Source organism: Etheostoma spectabile, unplaced genomic scaffold (genome assembly GCF_008692095.1).
Source record: "Etheostoma spectabile isolate EspeVRDwgs_2016 unplaced genomic scaffold, UIUC_Espe_1.0 scaffold352, whole genome shotgun sequence".
Classification (NCBI taxonomy): domain Eukaryota; kingdom Metazoa; phylum Chordata; class Actinopteri; order Perciformes; family Percidae; genus Etheostoma; species Etheostoma spectabile.
In genome coordinates this window covers 965622-965945 of record NW_022605591.1, presented here as the reverse complement: position 1 = coordinate 965945, position 324 = coordinate 965622, and the positions used below count along the sequence as shown (strand labels likewise).

The window sequence follows — 324 nt, the reverse complement described above, 5'->3', positions numbered from 1 at the left end:
AAGAAATGAAGGTCAGTCGGTCCGGAAAATTGCGAACACTTTGAATGTGTCCCCAAGTGCAGTCACAAAAATCACCCAACGCTACAGCAAAACTGGCTCACATGAGGACCACCCCAGTAAAGGAAGACCAAGAGTCACCTCTGCTGCTGAGGATAAGTTCATCCGAGTCACCGGCCTCAAAAATCGCAAGTTAACAGCAGCTCAGATTAGAGACCAGATGAATACTGTCAAGAGAGTGCAAAGCAGTAATCAGAGCAAAGGGTGGCTACTTTGAAGAAACTAGAATATAATAGCCTACATGTTTTCAGTTATTTCACACTTTTT

The 324-nt window shown here is 43.8% G+C and overlaps 1 protein-coding gene and 1 long non-coding RNA gene across 2 annotated transcripts in view; both read right to left on the bottom strand.

Annotated features, from left to right (window-relative positions):
* Window positions 1-324, bottom strand: part of LOC116686375 (eukaryotic translation initiation factor 5A-1) — a 9046-nt gene that overhangs the window by 6757 nt on the left and 1965 nt on the right. The gene's annotated exons all lie outside the window — the stretch shown is intronic.
* LOC116686376 (uncharacterized) overlaps window positions 1-324 on the bottom strand; it is a 6607-nt gene that overhangs the window by 6018 nt on the left and 265 nt on the right. The window lies entirely within an intron of this gene.